Here is a 19213-nt window from a genome sequence, read left to right as displayed (position 1 = left end):
ACAGGGAGGCCTAGCGTGCTGCGATTCATGGGGTCCCAAAGAGTCGGACACGACTGAGTGACTGATCTGATCTGATTACTTTGCAAAAAAAAAAAAAAAAAAGACCCTTTTTTTTTTTAAAAAGCAAACTTCATATACATATTTTTTAATAACATTTGTGACCTTGTTTTTTTTTTTCTTCTTCTTCTTTTCTTTACATTGTATTTTTGAAATTCCAAACTCTGCTCTAGATTTTTAATTTTAGCTTTTTGGTATTTGTTATCAATTTTGTACCTATATATATATATTTTTAATAACTTTTGTGACTTTTTTTTTCTCTCTTTCTTTCTCTTCATCTTTTCTTTAACATTGTATTCCTGAGATTCCAAACTCTACTCTAGATTTTTAATTTATGCTTTTTGGTATTTGTTATCAATTTTGTACCTATATCTTCTTAATAATTTTTGTGACTTTGTTTGTTTTTGTTTTTTTTCTCTTTCTTTTTCTTCTTTTCTTTAACATTGTATTTTTGAAATTCCAAACTCTACTCTAGGTTTTTTAACTATTGCTTTTTGGTATTTGTTATCAATTTTGTACCTACATTTTCTTTATAATTTTTGTGAGTTTGTTTGTTTGTTTTTTTTCTTTTTCTCACTTTCTTTTCCTTCTTCTTTTCTTTAACATTGTATTTTGAAATTCCAAACTCTACTCTAGATTTTCAATTTTTGCTTTTAGGTATTTGTTACCAATTTTGTACCTTTAAGAACCCAATCTTCAGTATCCATTTTTTACTATGGAGTGAGATTACTGGCTTGACTGCTCTCTCCCCCTTTGGACTCTCCTTTTTTTCCACCAGGTCGCCTGTGTCTCCTCCCTAACCCTTCTTTACTGTACCCAACTCTGTGAATTTCTGTGTGTTCCAGACGGTGGAGAACACTTAGGGAACTGATTACTGGCTGGATCTGTCTCTCTCCTTTTCATTCCCTTCTTTTATCCTCCTGGCCACCTCTGTCTCCTTCCTCCCTCTTCTCTCCTCTGTATAACTCCGTGAACATCTCTGAGCGGTCCAGTTGTGGAGTGCACATAAGGAAGTGATTACTGGTTAGCCCGCTCTCTCCTCTATTGATTCCACCTCATCTCATTCAGGTCACCTCTAACTCCCTCCTCCCTCTTCTCTTCTCCATGTAACACTGTGAACCTCTGGGTGACCCTCATGGTGGAGAAACTTTTCATCTTTAACCTAGATGTTTTATCAATGGTGCCGTATAGAAGAAGTTTTGAGACTATTGTAAAAATAAGACCGATAACTGGAAGCAGGAGGCTTAAGTCCAAACCCTGACTCCAGGGAACATTAACTGACAGGAGCTCATCAAACGCCTCCATACCTACACTGAAACCAAGCACCACACAAGGGCCAACAAGTTCCAAGGCAAGACATACCAAGCAAATTCTCCAGCAACACAGGAACACAGCCCTGAGCTCCAATATACAGGCTGCCCAAAGTCACCCAAAAACCATAGACATCTCATAACTCATTACTGGACACGTCATTGCACTCCAGAGAGAAGAAATCCAGCTCCACCCACCAGAACACCGACACAAGCTTCCCTAACCAAGAAACCTTGACAAGCCACCTGTACAAACCCACACACAGTGAGGAAACACCATAATAAAGAGAGCTCCACAAACTGCCAGAATACAGAAAGGACACCCCAAACTCAGCAATTTAAACAAGATGAAGAGACAGAGGAATACCCAGCAGGTTAAGGAACAGGATAAATGCCCACCAAATCAAACAAAAGAGGAAGAGATAGGGAATCTACCTGATCAAGAATTCCGAATAATAATAGTGAAATTGATCCAAAATCTTGAAATCAAAATGGAATCATAGATAAATAGCCTGGAGACAAGGATTGAGAAGATGCAAGAAAGGTTTAACAAGGACCTAGAAGAAATAAAAAAGAGTCAATATATAATGAATAATGCAATAAATGAGATCAAAAACACTCTGGAGGCAACAAATAGTAGAATAACAGAGGCAGAAGATAGGATTAGTGAATTAGAAGATAGAATGGTAGAAATAAATGAATCAGAGAGGAAAAAAGAAAAACAAATTAAAAGAAATGAGGACAATCTCAGAGACCTCCAGGACAATATTAAATGCTATAACATTCGAATCATAGGGGTCCCAGAAGAAGAAGACAAAAGGAAAGACCATGAGAAAATACTTGAGGAGATAATAGTTGAAAACTTCCCTAAAATGGGAAGGAAATAATCACTCAAGTCCAAGAAACCCAGAAAGTCCCAAACAGGATAAACCCAAGGCAAAATGCCCCAAGACACATAGTAATCAAATTAACAAAGATCAAACACAAAGAACAAATATTAAAAGCAGCAAGGGAAAAACAACAAATAACACACAAGGGAATTCCCATAAGGATAACAGCTGATCTTTCAATAGAAACTCTCCAAGCCAGGAGAGAATGGCAAGACATACTTAAAGTGATGAAAGAAAATAACCTACAGCCCAAATTATTGTACCCAGTAAGGATCTCATTCAAATATGAAGGAGAAATCAAAAGCTTTACAGATAAGCAAAAGCTGAGAGAATTCAGCACCACCAAACCAGCTCTCCAACAAATACTAAAGGATATTCTCTAGACAGGGAACACAAAAAGGGTGTATAAATTTGAACCCAAAACAATAAAGTAAATGGCAACAGGATCATACTTATCAATAATTACCTTAAACGTAAATGGGTTGAATGTCCCAACCAAAAGACAAAGACTGGCTGAATGGATACAAAAACAAGACCCCTACATATGTTGTCTACAACAGACCCACCTCAAAACAGGGACACATACAGACTGAAAGTGAAGGGCTGGAAAAAGATTTTCCATGCAAATAGGAACCAGAAGAAAGCAGGAGTAGCAATACTCATATCAGATAAAATAGACTTTAAAACAAAGGCTGTGAAAAGAGACAAAGAAGGTCACTACATAATGATCAAAGGATCAATCCAAGAAGAAGATATAACAATTATAAATATATATGCACCCAACATAGGAACACCGCAATTTGTAAGACAAATGCTAACAAGTATGAAAGGAGAAATTAACAATAACACAATAATAGTGGGAGACTTTAATACCCCACTCACACCTATGGATAGAACAACTAAACAGAAAATTAACAAGGAAACACAAACTTTAAATGATACAATAGACCAGTTAGATCTAATTGATATCTATAGGACATTTCATCCCAAAACAATGAATTTCACCTTTTTCTCAAGCACACACAGAACCTTCTCCAAGATAGATCACATCCTGGGCCATAAATCTAGCCTTGGTAAATTCAGAAAAATTGAAATCATTCCAAGCATCTTTTCTGACCACAATGCAGTAAGATTAGATCTCAATTACAGGAGAAAAACTATTCAAAATTCCAACATATGGAGGCTGAACAACGTGCTGCTGAATAACCAACAAATCACAGAAGATATAAAAAAGAAATCAAAATTTGCATAGAAACGAATGAAAATGAAAACACAACAACCCAAAACCTGTGAGACATTGTAAAAGCAGTCCTAAGGGGAAAGTTCATAGCAATACAGGCATACCTCAAGAAACAAGAAAAAAGTCAAATAAATAATCTAACTCTACACCTAAAGCAACTAGAAAAGGAAGAAATGAAGAACCCCAGGTTTAGAAGAAGGCAGGAAATCTTAAAAATTAGGGCAGAAATAAATGCAAAAGAAACAAAAGAGACCATAGCAAAAATCAACAAAGCCAAAAGCTGGTTCTTTGAAAGGATAAATAACATTGACAAACCATTAGCCAGACTCATCAAGAAACAAAGGGAGAAAAATCAAATCAATAAAATTAAAAATGAAAATGGAGAGATCACAACAGACAACACAGAAATACAAAGGATCATAAGAGACTACTATAAGCAATTATATGGCAATAAAATGGACAACGTGGAAGAAATGGACAAATTCTTAGAAAAGTACAACTTTCCAAAACTAGACCAGGAAGAAATAGAAAATCTTAACAGACCCATCACAAACACAGAAATTGAAACTGTAATCAGAAATCTTGCAGCAAACAAAAGCCCAGGTCCAGACGGCTTCACAGCTGAATTCTACCAAAAATTTAGAGAAGAGCTAACACCTATCCTACTCAAACTCTTCCAGAAAATTGTAGAGGAAGGTAAACTTCCAAACTCATTCTCTGAGGCCACCATCACCCTAATACCAAAACCTGACAAAGATCCCACAAAAAAAGAAAACTACAGGCCAATATCACTGATGAACATAGATGCAAAAATCCTTAACAAAATTCTAGCAATCAGAATCCAACAACACATTAAAAAGATCATACACCATGACCAAGTGGGCTTTATCCCAGGGATGCAAGGATTCTTCAATATCTGCAAATCAATCAATGTAATACACCACATTAACAAATTGAAAAATAAAAACCATATGATTATCTCAATAGATGCAGAGAAAGCCTTTGACAAAATTCAACATCCATTTATGATAAAAACTCTCCAGAAAGCAGGAATAGAAGGAACATACCTCAACATAATAAAAGCTATATACGACAAACCCACAGCCAACATTATCCTCAATGGTGAAAAATTGAAAGCATTTCCTCTAAAGTCAGGAATAAGACAAGGGTGCCCACTTTCACCATTACTATTCAACATAGTTTTGGAAGTTTTGGCCACAGCAATCAGAGCAGAAAAAGAAATAAAAGGAATCCAAATTGGAAAAGAAGAAGTAAAGCTCTCACTGTTTGCAGATGACATGATCCTCTACATAGAAAACCCTAAAGACTCCACCAGAAAATTACTAGAACTAATCAATGACTATAGTAAAGTTGCAGGATATAAAATCAACACACAGAAATCCCTTGCATTCCTATACACTAATAATGAGAAAACAGAAAGAGAAATTAAGGAAACAATTCCATTCACCATTGCAACGGAAAGAATAAAATACTTAGGAATATATCTACCTAAAGAAACTAAAGACCTATATATAGAAAACTATAAAACACTGGTGAAAGAAATCAAAGAGAACACTAATAGATGGAGAAATATACCATGTTCATGGATTGGAAGAATCAATATAGTGAAAATGAGTATACTACCCAAAGCAATCTATAGATTCAATGCAATCCCTATCAAGCTCCCAATGGTATTCTTCACAGAGCTAGAACAAATAATTTCACAATTTGTATGGAAATACAAAAAACCTCAAACAGCCAAAGCTATCTTGAGAAAGAAGAATGGAACTGGAGGAATCAACCTGCCTGACTTCAGGCTCTACTACAAAGCCACAGTCATCAAGACAGTATGGTACTGGCACAAAGACAGAAATAGTGATCAATGGAAAAAAAAAAGAAAGCCCAGAGATAAATCCACACACGTATGGACACCTTATCTTTGACAAAGGAGGCAAGAATATACAATGGATGAAAGACAATCTCTTTAACAAGTGGTGCTGGGAAAACTGGTCAACCACTTGTGAAAGAATGAAACTAGAGCACTTTCTAATACCATACACAAAAATAAACTCAAAATGGATTAAAGATCTAAATGTAAGACCAGAAACTATAAAACTCCTAGAGGAGAACGTAGGCAAAACACTCTCCGACATACATCACAGCAGGATCCTCTATGACCCACCCCCTAGAATATTGGAAATCAAAGCAAAAATAAACAAATGGGACCTAATTAAACTTAAAAGCTTCTGCACAACAAAGGAAACTATAAGCAAGGTAAAAAGACAGACTTCAGAATGGGAGAAGATAATAGCAAATGAAGCAACAGACAAACAACTAATCTCAAAAATATACAAGCAACTCCTAAAGCTCAATTCCAGAAAAATAAATGACCCAATCAAAAAATGGGCCAAAGAACTAAATAGACATTTCTCCAAAGAAGACATACAGATGGCTAACAAACACATGAAAAGATGCTCAACATCACTCATTATCAGAGAAATGCAAATCAAAACCATAATGAGGTACCATTTCACACCAGTCAGAATGGCTGCGATCCAAAAGTCTACAAACAATAAATGCTGGAGAGGGTGTGGAGAAAAGGGAACCCTCTTAACACTGTTGGTGGGAATGCAAACTAGTACAGCCACTATGGAGAAGAGTGTGGAGATTCCTTAAAAAACTGGAATAGAACTGCCTTATGATCCAGCAATCCCACTGCTGGGCATACACACTGAGGAAACCAGAATTGAAAGAGACACATGTACCCCAATGTTCATCGCAGCACTGTTTATAATAGCCAGGACATGGAAGCAACCTAGATGTCCATCAGCAGATGAATGGATAAGAAAGATTTGGTACATATACACAATGGAGTATTACTCAGCTATTAAAAAGAATACATTTGAATCAGTTCTAATGAGGTGGATGAAACTGGAGCCTATTGTACAGAGTGAAGTAAGCCAGAAAGAAAAACACCAATACAGTATACTAACGCATATATATGGAATTTAGAAAGATGGTAACAATAACCCTGTATACAAGACAGCAAAAGAGACACTGATGTACAGAACAGTCTTTTGGACTCTGTGGGAAAGGTTAAGGGTGGGATGATTTGGGAGAATGGCATTGAAATATGTATAATATCATGTATGAAATGAGTCACCAGTCCAGGTTCATTGCACGATACTAGATGCTTGGGGCTGGTGCACTGGGACGACCCAGAGGGATGGTATGGGGAGGGAGGATGGAGGAGGGTTCAGGATGGGGAACACATGTATACCTGTGGCGGATTCATTTTTATATATGGCAAAACCAATACAATATTGTAAAGTTAAATAAAATAAAATTTTTTAAAAAATAAAAATAAAAAGCCTCTTGAGAAAGGCGAAAGAAGAGAGTGAAAAAGTTGGCTTAAAACTCAATATTCAGAAAACCAAGATCATGGCATCTGGTCCCATCACTTCATGGGAAATATGGGGAAACCTTGGAAACAGTGTCAGACTTTATTTTGGGGGGCTCCAAAATCACTGCAGATGGTGACTGCAGCCACAAAATTAAAAGACGCTTACTCCTTGGAAGAAAAGTTATGACCAACCTAGATAGCATATTGAAAAGCAGAGACATTACTTTGCCAACAAAGGTCCATCTAGTCAAGGCTATGGTTTTTCCAGTAGTCATGTATGGATGTGAGAGTTGGACTGTGAAGAAAGCTGAGCGCCAAAGAATTGATTCTTTTGAACTGTGGTGTTGGAGAAGACTCTTGAGAATCCCCTGGACTGCAAGGAGATCCAACCAGTCCATTCTGAAGGAGATCAGCCCTGGGATTTCTTTGGAAGGAATGATGCTAAAGCTGAAACTCCAGTACTTTGGCCACCTTCTGCGAAGAGTTGACTCATTGGAAAAGACTCTGACACTGGGAGGGATTGGGGGCAGGAGGAGAAGGGGACGACAGAGGATGAGATGGCTGGATGGCATCACTGACTCAATGAATGTGATCTGAGTGAACTCCGGGAGTTGGTGATGGACAGGGAGGCCTTGCGTGCTGCAATTCATGGGGTTGCAAAGAGTCAGACACGACTGAGCGACTGAACGACTGAACTGAACTGAACTGAACTGAAGGTTTCTATATTGAAACACAGTAAGTGGAATTTTCAGAGGTGGAACCCTCATGAATGGAATTAGCACCTTATAAAAGAGATTCTAAAGAGATCCTTCCTCCTTCTACCATGTGAATATAAAATGAAAAGTCTGTACCCTGAAAGAGAGTCCTTACCTGACTATGCTGGAACCATGATCTTGGACTTCCAGGCTCCAGATTTTTTTTTTTTTTTTTGATAAATAAAAGTCTGTTGTTTTACAGCAGCCCAAGCAGACCAAGACAGTCTTCCTTGTCAGCACTCAAAATATGGAGACTTTAGATGGTCCCTGGTGAGTAATTTCATCCTATAATGCCTGCTTGGAGCCCTATTCCCAAATAGCTCCTTTAGACCTCTAGGAGATACTTCTAACCCCCAGGTTTATTTTCTTCATCACTTCTTCCTCAAAACTCCAATGGGGGAAAAAAAAATATTACTTAACATTCACAATATTTAAACACAAGTTCTCTAAATAGTTTCAAGAGAAACAACTCACAGTTTGCTCTTACTTGAGCCACTATTCTCAGGCCTATAAATATTGTTTATTTATCATAAGCTTAGAACTCTCAAGGAGAACTTGCTTTAGGAAGACATTAATGTATTTTTAAGCAATTATTTCATTTTTCAGCAGCGTTTAAGTCAATAAACAAGTACAGATTATATGTAATCTCTATGGTATAACAGCACTCATGTTATCAGCAATAATAAATATGTAATTATATTTAAATGCTCTCTAGCTTTTTAAGGCTTCCTAGTAACCCCAATTTGTTCCATTCATTTAACAAATACATCTTCAAAAATTATTAGCAGTGGTAGAGAAAAATATAATCTTATAATCAAACATTTGTTTGAATCCTGGATCCACCACTAATGCCTATTTATAGTCAGGAATCTTTAAGCTGCAAATGACAGGAACCCTTTTCAAGCCATCTTAACCAACCTACCCTACTCTCAGTCAAAACCGAATTTACTGACTACCATTTATTCATTCCACAATTTTTTACTGAGCACTCACTATGTTTCAGGCAATGTACCAGATGCTGAGGGTTTATCAGAGAAAAAAAATCTGTGCCCTCTTAAAGCTTGCATTACACTAGATGGTGGTGAGGAAGGATCAATAGGTATGTTATGACATGATGATAAGCGTTGTGAGGAAAAATAAAACAGAAAAGGGGTTAACAGTAGAGGCCAGAGAGCATTAAGGATGGTTGTTGGGGAAAGCCAAAAGAGAAGATGATATCTGAACATGATGATGGCAAGAGAGTGAGCCATGAGAGTTTCTGCAAAAGACTATCCATGCAGAGTGAATAGGCAGTGCAAAGTCCCTGTGCCTAGAGTAGGCCTGGTATAGTGGGGGCACAGTAGACTCAGTATGATAGGGTAAGTGAGGAGGGGCAGAGCTGAGTTTATAGTCAACCACACTGTATGAGATGAAGTAAACCACTGCCATACTTAGGCATTTACTCTCATGTGACTATAAAATAATACTTTGGCTGAGCTATAATAAGATATTGTTAGGACTTTGGCTTTTATTCACATTTGACTCTGATGTTTCAGGTTGGAAATGGGCTGTATGCCAAGGATTAAAATGCTATTATCAGGATTTTCTTTTTCTCCTGTTCTTGGCTCTACTTTCTCAGTTGGCTATTTCTCTCCTCAAGTCATATATATGAGAGAGAGATCCCAGTAACCCCAGAGCTCACATATTTCTTAGCATGAGCAACTTTGGAAGGAAAGAGACTTTCCTCTCCTAGTATGTATGCATGCATGTTCTCCTCAAAAGGCTCCAATGGTCCAGGTAGGGTCTTGTACACAGCTCCACAGTGGGAGACTTGGATCATTTCAATGGCAATTTCATCCAAGTCACATGAAATAGTAGGATAGTACCCCTTAAAAGGAAGGAGTACAGGGTGTCCAAAAGATAGAGGCCTACCAATACTGTGTGGCTGTAAATAAGTTATTGTATATCATCTCTCTAAGCCTCAGTGTCCTGACCAGGAAACTGGAAAATATCATGCCCACTTTATTTGATTATTGAAACAAATTAGAAAATGTTAGCAAAGTGCTTTCCATTAATGTCCACTAAATGATACTCATTCCTATTATAAATTAGTGACAGATGTCTTTGGAAAGTCTAATACATACAACAAAGCATTAATAAGAGAATTTCAACTGTCCAATTATATTGTAGGTTTTTTATTGTATATTGACAAAAAAAAAGGGATTTGAAAAATTGAAAGCTTCAGGAGAAAGAATCTATTGTTGATAGGTTCAAAACTGGGAAAGGAGTACGTCAAGGCTGTATATTGTCACCCTGCTTATTTAACTTATATGCAGAGTACATCATGAGAAATGCCAGGCTAGATGAGGCAGAAGCTAGAATCAAGATTGCCAGGAGAAATATCAACAAGCTCAGATATGCAGATATGAGATATGCAGATATGCTACCATTATGGCAGCAAGTGAAGAGCAACTAAAGAGCTTCTTGATGAAAGTGAAAGAGGAGCGTGAAAAAGCTGGTTTAAAAAAAAAGTGCTAAAAAAGAATTATAACCAGCTTAAAGCTCAACATTCAAAAAATGAAAATCACGGCATCCAGTCCCATCACTTCTTGGCAAATAGATTGGAAAACAATGGAAAGAGTGACAGACTTTATTTCTTGGGCTCCAAAATCACTGCAGATGGTGATACAGCCATAAAATTAAAAGATACTTGCTTCTTGGAAGAAAAACTATGACCAACCTAGACAGCATGTTAAAAAGCAGAGACATTACTTTGCCAACAAAGGTCTATCTAGTCAAAGCTATGGTTTTTCCAGTAGTCATGTATGGATGTGAGAGCTGGACCATAAAGATTCAAAGAACCTGATTCAAAGAACCAATACATTAGAAAAGACCCTGATGCTAGGAAAGATTGAAGGCAGGAGGAGGAGGGGATAACAGAGGTTGAGATGGCTGGAGGGCATTACCAACTCAATGGACATGAGTTTGAGCAAACTCCAGGAGTTGGTAAGGGACAGGGAAACCTGACGTGCTGCAGTCCATGCGGTTGCAAAGAGTCAGACACAACTTGCAAAGAGTCAGACACAACTGAGTGACTGAAGAACGACAAATTGTTGATAAGGTGGAATTATTTAAATCAATATCATCTGGTTACAGTTTTTTAAGAGTAAAATGACTTGTTTTCAAACTGTAAATCACAACCTTAATGATAACTGGGACATCTGATCCAGTAATTATTTTTCTCCCCTAATAATATTATCTGAATTGGTATGGCCACAGAATTCAAGGCAATGACAGAAGATTAATGAAAGAACCTCCTATATTAGGGATGTTAATTCCCTTTTCCAAGCCTCATTTTTTCTTATCTATCACATGACCGTTTGGGAACAAATATTCCCAGAAATCTTCTAGGAGTATGATCCTTCAAATAAAAACTTTCCAGCATTACACTATATTTCTACAGTAGCCCAAAAAGTTCTGGAGAGTTGCTTTTTAGTATTAATACATTCTTTTTTCCTGATTTTTAAAAGTAAGTTATCATGGGAACACTTTAATTCTGCATATTGTGAAGAGAGTCAGGTGTTAGCCTGGGCATTAAAAGAAGAAAAATAAAATTCCAACCTTTAGAAGCCAAGTATACACCTAAAGTATTTCACTTTAATCCTGCATGCCTGGCTTCTGATTGCTTCCAGCTCAGATGGAAGAAAGCAATTTTCAGCTAAGTGCCTAACTCCAGTAGTTTGCTTTCACATCTGGACCTCCAGGGCCCTACTTATACATCCCATCGTGTAAAGTGTCTCCACAATTCTCTGCCTTTCTTGGAAGAACACATCCTTGGAGGTTTTACATGGCTTTCCATTTCAATCACTACATTAAGTTCAAAGCGCTGAACTTTTTCTTGCTTTTTCTATTTTATGAATTACTACATTTCTTATGATGAATCTAGAAAAGAAAAAAAAACATTTCTCATAATTTAATTTCTGTCACACTAGATGTGTTTATCTGTTTAATCAAAAACAACAGAATTCTAAGATGCATATTGATGATCAGTTTACAACTGCAAAATGGAATTAAGAGTCAGGCAAAATAACTATGACAAATTCTATATGCCACATGTAGGTAGAAACTAAAAATCTATGGGTGGTTCTGCAAAGATGATCCATAATCTCAGTGGGATAAAGATGAGGGTAAAAGTAGGAATTAGCCATAAATAGTGCATCTTTAAATTCATCTTTAAATTTATTTGTTGGAACCTAGAGCATCCTCATGAGACAACACTGTTGCTCATATAAAGAGTCACATAGGAACATGATGGTCAGTGGTCACTTTTGATTCTCTACAATAAGTGTAAAAAGTTTTACACAGAAATTATGGAAAAAATTCAGAGCATTAATATGTAGTTTTGATAAAGAAATCTGAGGATTTCAGTGAAAAGCTTGGACCAAATTTAGAAACAAGGAAAGATACATTGAAGAATTTTAGTAGAATGATGTGGCCAAAGGTGAGAGCAAAACAATGTCAGGAACACTGAAACACAATCTTCATATCAATACATTTAAAAATGTTTAATTAACTTATAAACTGTTTAACAATTAATTTCAAACTTGGGGGAAAATTTTGTGGTTTTTCCATAACTGGGTTTTAATACATATATATTCTTATCAGTAGAAAGTGAAAGAACTGCAGGTAAACATTTAAAAAAATGTTAGTCATTGCCAGAGAAATAAAACAAAAAAGTGGAATTGCAACAGAAAACTAGAGGTATTTTTATGTCTCTGATTATGAAAACTGAAAAAGATGTAATCTGAATTTGAAAGCAGAAGATGGTAGGGTAGATCTATAAAGGAAGAAAGGTAATCAACTCAGATAAGTGAATACTTTGGGGCAAATGGAAGGATCTCCTAGACACAGCACATATTTATAGAAAAATTCTCATTACTATAGTACATATGTATACTTAGTTTTACAATGACATAAATTGGTGCCTTAAACAAACAAACAAACAAACAAAAAGACCCGAACACTCAAGTTCTAACACTGGCAGTTAGCAGGCAGAGGAACTGACTCATTTTAGCAAGATAGGAGCAACTTATATAACAGCAAATATAAACCTGAGAAAATGACAGGTTTAAGTTGTAGAAAGATTTATTTAAAACATTATATTCATTTTGACATTGCATATTGTGGTCAAGATTTCAGGTAAATGTATAAGTTTAAAGGCCTCCTGCTGCTCAAATTACATTCATTAAAATGTATCAACAGGTAAATATGAAATAGTCTGCAATTTTTAGATTGTTCATAATGAAAGGTGCTTCATTGCTTCAGAAAACAGCCTTCAGTTCTAACAATTTCTTAGTTATTTCTTGTTGATGATCTCTCTAGAGAGCATTTACTTCCAAATGACAAAATTCAGAACTCAACTTAAAGATTAATGTGGCTATAAACCATTAACATTACCCAATATATGGGATAGAGCCTTCTCATTTATGCATTGACCCAAAGGAACATCTCAGTATTTTTTAAAAGATACTTTAAACATCCTTATGTTTTTTTAAAATTTTTTGGCCATACCACACAGTATGTGGGATCTTAGGTCCCCCCAGGGATTGAACCCATGCCCTCTGCCTTGGAAGCAGAAACTTAACCATGGGACACCCAAGGAAGTCCCTAACTCCTCAGTCTTAGAATAAACACAGCCTACTATGAAAAGAGCATATACTTTAAAAAGTAAATTTATAAAGTCCACCGTTTGTTTTATTATACATTTGGGAAATCTTGAGAAATTGGTGATAAGAAAAAATGTTAAACTTAGAATGACTTTGTTGAAAACAACTGCTATTCTATTTTACTCTTTCCAATATTTAGTTCAAAACTCTGTAGACATTCTCAGTGTTAGTAAATCCCAGAGAATTTGTGTATTTGCCTACATAAATTATAAAGCTTATTTTGAAATCAGGAAGTGTGGTGCCTCCAACTTTGTTGATCTCGAATTTTATTACAAAGCTACAGTAATTAAAACAGCATATCATTTGCATAAAAATAGACATGTTGACCAATGGAACAGAATAGAGAACCCAGAAACAAACCCACGCGTATATTGCTAACTGATCTTCCACAAGGTGCCAAAAATATACAATAGAGAAAGGACAATCTCTACAACAAAAGGTGCTGGAAAAACTGGACATTCACATGAAAAAGAATGAAATTCAATCCATATTGTACACCATACATTAAAAATTAATTCAAAATGGGTTAAAGATTAAACTCAAGACTTGAAACTGTAAGACTCACAGAAGAAAACATGAGAGGAAAACTTCATGACATTGATCTTGGCAATGATGTTTCGGCTATGACAAAAAAAGCACTGGCAATAAAAGCAAATATGGACAGGTAGGACTACATCAAACTAAAAATCTTCTGTACAACAAAGGAAATAATCAACATAATTAAAAGAATGGGAGAAAATATTTGTGCACCATATATCTAATCAGGATTTCCTATGAGAAACATGGGCTTCCCAGGTAGCTCAGAGGTAAAGAATCTGCCTGTTACACAGGAGACTGCCTGCAATGCAGGAGATGTAGGTTTGACCCCTCGGCCAGGAAGATTCCCAGAGAGGAAAAGGCAACCCAATCCTGTATTCTTGCCTGGGAAATCCCATGGACAGAGGAACCTGGTGGCTACAGTCCATGGGGTGCAAGAGTCAGATGTGACTTAGTGGCTAAACCACCACCACCATGCAGAACATATAAGGAACTCCAAAAACTCACTAATAAAAAGAAATTTAAAAACTAATTTAATAATGGGTGAAAGAATTAAGCAGATATTTCTCCAAAGACACACAAATAGCCAAGAGGTATATGAAAGATGCTAAACATCACTACCCATCAAAGAAATGAACTTCAAAGCTACAATGATATATCATCTCATACCTGACAGGATGTCTCTTATTGAAAAATCTAAGCATAGCAAATACTGAAAAGGATGTGGAGAAAAGGAAACCCTTGTACATTTTTGGTGGAAATATAAAATGATCAAGCTGCTATAGAAAACAGTATGCTGCTGCTGCTAAGTTGCTTCAGTCGTGTCTGACTCTGTGTGACCCCATAGACGGCAGCCCACCAGGCTCCCCCGTCCCTGGGATTCTCTAGGCAAGAACACTGGAGTGGGTTGCCATTTCCTTCTTCAATGCGTGAAAGTGAAAAGTGAAAGTAAAGTCGCTCAGTCATGTCCGACTCTTAGCGACCCCATGACTGCAGCCTACCAGGCTCCTCCATCCATAGGATTCTCCAGGCAAGAGTACTGGAGTGGGGTGCCATTGCCTTCTCCGAGAAAACAGTATAGAAGTTACTAAAAAATGAGAAACAGAACTACCATATCATCCTGAAATCTTACTTCTGGGTATATATACAAAGGAGTCAAAATCAGGATCTCAAACTTATATCTGCACACCCATATTCATTACAGCATTATTCACAAAAGCCGAGATTTGGAAGTTACCTAAATGTCCTTTGATGGATGAATGGATTAATAAAAAATGATATATTTATATACAGAATGGAATATTACTCAGCCTTTAAAAAGGAGATCCTGCCATTTGCAACAACATGGATGAACCTGGAAGACAGTATACTAAATGAAGTAAGCCAATCACAGAAGAACAAATACATCATTGTTCTACTTAGGTGAGGTATCTTAAATAGTCAAACTCATAGAAACAGAGTATAATATTCCTCTACAGGAGCAAGTGGGAAGAGGAAATGGGGAGTTGATCTAAATGTATAAAGTTTCAGTTATGCAACACAAATAAACTCTAGAAACTTCTGTACCACATAACCTATATTTAACAATTGTGTATTGTGCATTTAAAATGTTGGTGAGAGTAGATCTCATGTTAAATGTCCTTTTCACAATAAAAAAAACAAAATTGTAAAAACTAAAATACAGCAAAATTCACCATGAAGTAGTAGAATTTAGGAACAAAAAGCTCAAGAAAGAGCATTCTACTTACCGTTTCCCTTATATTTATATGAAAAACTATAAATTTTATGGTAAGAAATTCCATTATGAAATAGTGGTAAAAGCTCTAACTATAAGTTATTATAAAAATTATGGTAGGTTTCCACAAATATTTCCTTCTTTGTAAGTCTTTCTTCAGTACTGGTAGATACAAGGGAGAAAGATGAGCAATGATATTAAAATTCTGTATTTAGAATACTCACTATTATAAATGGACAGGATAGTTTCCTTTCTATTACCATTGGTTATCTAAGATCTCCAAACTCAAACATGGAATTAGGATTTGATAACAGTTTGACATTGCTTAGTCCCACTTTCTTATAGCAATTTCTTTTTGACCTCAAATAATAAAAAACAAGGGCATTAAATCTGCAGGCTTGCCTTGTAAGAGAATGTTTAGAATAAAGCAACTTTTTTCAGGGACCAAATACATTCTTCATTTTCACGACAAGACTTCTTGAAAATAAATCAGCATTATAAAACAAGGCAAAAAAAAACAAAATAAAACTAAGATGAATGCTCTGCTGCAATACCACTGACCTTAGATCTGGACAAGAAAGGCTCCTTCTGTGCCATTCACTTCAGAATACCCACATATCACAAAGACAAGGCTCCTAGAGACACTTTTATTCAATCTCACAAGTGGATTTTTGTTTTGTTTGCTTTTTTAGGGATGGTGTGTCTGGTTAAGTAACTGGCTAGTAGATTGAGAGGATTACTCCAAGAGTGAGACCCAAGGCCAGAGAATGCAGGTGCGAGTGCCTAAAGGCTAGAGTGGGGTGTGTGGGGAGAAAGGCCACAACTTTCTACCCCGGAAAACTGGAAAACATATATAAAGTTGGTTCTCAAAATCATCAAATGATGCATCTCAGACTGGGTTCTGCCAACAATCAGACGATTGTGGTACTCCCCTTCCCCTTCATCTTTGATGGTCTAATTTAGGAAGGACAACCTAGAAATCCTGAGCTAGAAAAAGAGAAGTGAGTGGGTGTAAATACACTGACCTGGGCTTCTTGGGAGGTTTGTCTGCTCTGTCTTGCAGGTGGGTTCAGATCTGGGACTGAGTGGAGCTTTGCTTTTCCTGTTCCTCCAGATCCAGCTCACTCAGGGCAGGAAAGAGCTCCTTCCAGCTTCTGGTTATAAAGACCATCACTAGGCAGCAGGCTGGGACTCCTGGGTGGGAACATGAATACAGGGGCATGGACACAAATTGGTGTAAACATTCAAATATAGGAATCTGACACCGTGGTCAGAGACTGTGTACTTTTACTCTGTACATGGATGAGCATATTCTGTATTCTACAGGCAGATTCTGCAGTTTGTCCAATTGTTGTACTTTTCCTACATTCTGATTTCCCATAGTCTTTTTTCCTCGCAAATTAATGAATAATCTATTTTTTATTCTAATGACTTATCTCAGCCTACTCTAAAATTTTCCCCACAAAAAAAGAAAAAAAATATGTGTGTATATATATGTCTTACATCTTTCCACTGTGCCCTTGGCAGTGTCTTGTTCCATGCAAAAGGTACTGTGCTTTTGGAAATGTCTTTGAATTGTTAGAACTGCTAAGGAAGGCTCAATGGGACTTGCCTAAGCTGCTTAGACTCCAGTCCTCTGTGGGTATTAAACACACATTGGAGAATCTTAGGCTATTTGTGAGTGGAAGGGTAAGAGCTGGCAGCCTCGATACCTGGGATCTTTACTATACACTTCAACCACAGCCTCTCCCTCCATTTCAGAGGAAATCTCATAGCCACTTACATAGTTACTTCAACTTAAAAGACGTTGCTGACTCAGAGTTTGCATTTGCCTGATAGCGTGTTACCATTTTATCCTTTCTTCCTTATCATATCCTTTTAGATATTTATTGCATTTCTATTTATTTCATTTCCAGTAAAAAGGCAGGCAGGAAGCAACATTAAAAGCACTGTAAATTATGGAGATATGTCAGTGAACAGGAGCTCAACAGAGAGATTAAACTTGAATTTTCTAAGACAGAATTCTTGTCAAATCTTGACTGACAGAATAAATAGTTAATATTTGTTCAACAGGCTTAGACAGGTATGTACGTAACATTCTTCCATCAAATTAGAACAAGAACATGGCCTGCCTGGAGCTTATCAGCTTAATTTCTACAGAAACTCTTCAAGAGGGTGTTTTTTGTTTGTTTTTATTGAAGTTTCAGTATAATACAATATTATATTATTTTCAAGAGTACGACACACTTGTTCAATAATTTACAGATTATGCACCAAGGTTATTATAACATTACTGACTATAGTCCCTGTCACATCCCTGTGACTTATTTATTATTAATATGTAACTTGTAGTTTGTACCTCTGAACCCCCTTTACCCATTTTGTCCATCCCCACTACTCTCTGGCAACCATTAGTTTGTTCTGTGTATATGTAAATCTGTTTCTGTTTTGTTATATTTTTAAGTTATTTTCCATTTATTTCTTATGCTACTCATAATAAACCTGTCAGGTAGACATTTTTATAGATAAAGAAACTCAAATTCAAAGAGTTTAAATGACTGGTCTTAGCTCACTCAGTAATAGCAGGTAATGAAATTTCTTAACATCCTGTTTCTCTAAATTTCACATAATATCAATATTAAAATCAAAAACAGAAGACACAGTTTTAGAATAAAATTTACCATGTTACACAGGTCAACAAAAATATCTGAGAGGTCAAGTTCTCTCAGTTTATTTTTGCAAGTTTTTATTTTGTAGCCTAACAGAATCCAATTCAATGACTATATAAAGTTTTTACTTCTTATTTAAATAAAATTATTAAAATACATTATGTGTATCTTGAATCTAGATGATGAAAATAATTATCAAGTACTTTCCATTTTGTCAAATTTCTAAAAGCCATGGTTTTAGAAAGCAACAAACTTTAGGCTTTCCCTGGTGCTCAGTGGTAAAGAATCTGCCTGCCGATGCAGAAGACATGGTTGGATCTCTGGTCTGGGAAGATCCATGTGCTGCAGAGCAACTACGCCCTCGTACCACAATGTTAAGCTTGTGCTCTAAAGCCCAGAAGCTGCAACTACTGAACCCATGTGCTGCAACTACAGAAGCTCAAGAACCCTGGACCCATGTTGTGCAACAAGAGAAGCCACTGCAAAGAGAAGCCCATGCACCATTAACTAGAGCATAGACTTAGGAGCAGCAGCAGCAGCAGCTCTAACTAGTTTCCACAACTAGAGAAAAGCCTACTCAGCAATGAAGACCCAGCACAGCCAAAAACAAATAATAAAATAAATACTTTTTTTTTTAATTTCAAAAGCAACAAATTTTAAATTTTACCCTGTTATAAAGAAAAGGGACTAATGACTTGCATATTACTTTGTATGAAAGTGAGTGTTAGCTGCTCAGTCATGTCTGACTGTAGCCTGCCAGGCTCCTCTGTCCATAGGATTCTTCAGGTAAGAATACTGGAGTAGGTAGCCATTCCCTTCTCCAGTACACCATATATATTTCTGTGTGGTAAATAAAAGGAATTATGTTCTGTGATCATGGAGCTGCTTCTAAATATTTGGTTCAGTAAAGGC

This window comes from Bubalus kerabau, chromosome 9, assembly GCF_029407905.1.
Source record: "Bubalus kerabau isolate K-KA32 ecotype Philippines breed swamp buffalo chromosome 9, PCC_UOA_SB_1v2, whole genome shotgun sequence".
NCBI lineage: Eukaryota > Metazoa > Chordata > Mammalia > Artiodactyla > Bovidae > Bubalus > Bubalus kerabau.
The sequence above is the reverse complement of the archived record's forward strand: the minus strand, read 5'-3'. Positions refer to the sequence as shown.